Genomic DNA, 1,803 nt, shown 5'->3' on the forward strand with positions numbered 1-1,803 from the left:
AGTATAATGTAAAATAAATTAAGCACTTAATAAAAATATTCGTATAAAATGAAAATGAAAAATGATATCATGAAAGATTTTTTTGTTTGTTTTAGTCGTATATTGATAAATAAAATTAATGCAGATTAATTCTTTATCGAACACATTTTGAATTGTAGAACTAAACTTGTTATGGAACCATTTCAATCGTAGGAAAAAATTTAGAATTTTTCGCTATGCTGGTGACATCCCGTATGGTCTAGTGGCTAGGATACCTGGCTTTCACCCAGGAGGCTCGGGTTCGATTCCCGGTACGGGAATTAATTTTTTTTAGTTTTATGTAAATAAAAAATGGAAATACGTTTCAAAATTTACTTATGATTTAGTAAAAATATTTTTTTTAACTGTATAAAAAAGAAAGAAATAATATTTGACAAAACTTATAATAACGGAATATATTATTAAAAAAAAATCCGTAAAATCAATTTCGTGATGTATGTTTCATAAGCAACCTTAGCATCTTATATAATACTAAGTACCGGCATCGTACGGGCCCTTTACAAAAAATATAAAATAGTTTATTTAACTTTGAGAATTATTAAACTTATATTATGATAACTTTAAAATTTTACGCCCGATTTAAATGATTAAAAAAAAAGTTATAGATAGTGATGTAGGCTTATAAATGAAGTAATTTGTTTTGATAAGACTTATATCGTATTTATGTAAATAGCTTTCCAATAAAAGCTTTAGGAATGGCAACTTTTAAAAGTTATAAAATGAATATTCTATGTTATCCTTAAGTTATAGACATATGCTCCTGCGGACTTTTCTGTAGACCTATATAAGATACACAATTCCACCGTATATTATTTTGTTATATCAGAAAGACTTTAGGCAGCGTTTTCGTTAAAAGCTCTCAGACGGCTCATGTTTTCCCGACATCTTCAACAAATATCGTTAATGTAGACAGAAGCCAATACAAAAACTTAACAAATTATATACTTAAACCTTCCTCATGAATCACGCTATTGAGTGCTGATAACTGTTTGATAATCCGTTCTGTAGTTTTTCGTTTATCGCGAACAGACTGACGGACAGACGCGGCGAGGGACTTTGTTTTATAATTATATACATATATATATCATTATAATTTATACAAAATAATATTCGCCCCCGGGTGGGCTCGAACCACCAACCTTTCGGTTAACAGCCGAACGCGCTAGCCGATTGCGCCACGGAGGCTTACGTAAGTTATAAAAAGGTTTCAAGACAAACTTAAGTAACCTGTTCAATGACTCTTTATACAAAACAGGCAAAGAAATTGATATATTTAGAAAAATGAAAACCTATTATATGATTTTAACTGACCTTTTTTAATATTGTTTGACTTATCACTTGGATTAAGTAAAATAAATCCTTTAAATCTATTAAGGGTTTTATAAATCAAAGTAAATTATTGTGGGGCAATTTTAAACAAAACGTATATTTTTATGTATCTGGTAAAATCTTAAGAAATATTTTTATTTTTAAAATAATATCATGAGTATTTTACTTTAGGGGTATAAATTTAACTATCATCCATATCCAAAAATATTGTCGCGTGTCACATTGACAATGATCCGCTGGAGGCAAATGAGTTCCAAAAATTATCTGTGCTATTAATTTTTATAAATAAGTTCAGAATTTATAAATATGAAGAAAAATTGATATTTTAGTTTTATTTACTTGATTCAAATTATAACAAAGCTAGAGTTAGATAATGCAGTCGTTATTATTCGTAAAATTTTAGAACAGTTCCCTGATTTGATTCTTTTTATCACC

At 28.4% G+C, this 1,803-nt stretch overlaps 2 non-coding genes across 2 annotated transcripts; one reads left to right on the top strand and one right to left on the bottom strand.

Moving 5' to 3' along the window:
* The first annotated feature begins 227 nt into the window (after nucleotides 1–227).
* Trnae-uuc (transfer RNA glutamic acid (anticodon UUC)) lies at nucleotides 228–299 on the top strand. Its single transcript has one exon. It is a non-coding gene; the product is annotated as a tRNA-Glu (tRNA).
* Nucleotides 300–1,150: 851 nt separating this feature from the next.
* On the bottom strand, nucleotides 1,151–1,224 carry Trnan-guu (transfer RNA asparagine (anticodon GUU)). Its single transcript has one exon. It is a non-coding gene; the product is annotated as a tRNA-Asn (tRNA).
* Between the last annotated feature and the right edge of the window lie 579 nt (nucleotides 1,225–1,803).

The sequence above is a fragment of the Danaus plexippus genome, chromosome 26, assembly GCF_018135715.1.
Source record: "Danaus plexippus chromosome 26, MEX_DaPlex, whole genome shotgun sequence".
In the NCBI taxonomy this organism is placed as follows: domain Eukaryota; kingdom Metazoa; phylum Arthropoda; class Insecta; order Lepidoptera; family Nymphalidae; genus Danaus; species Danaus plexippus.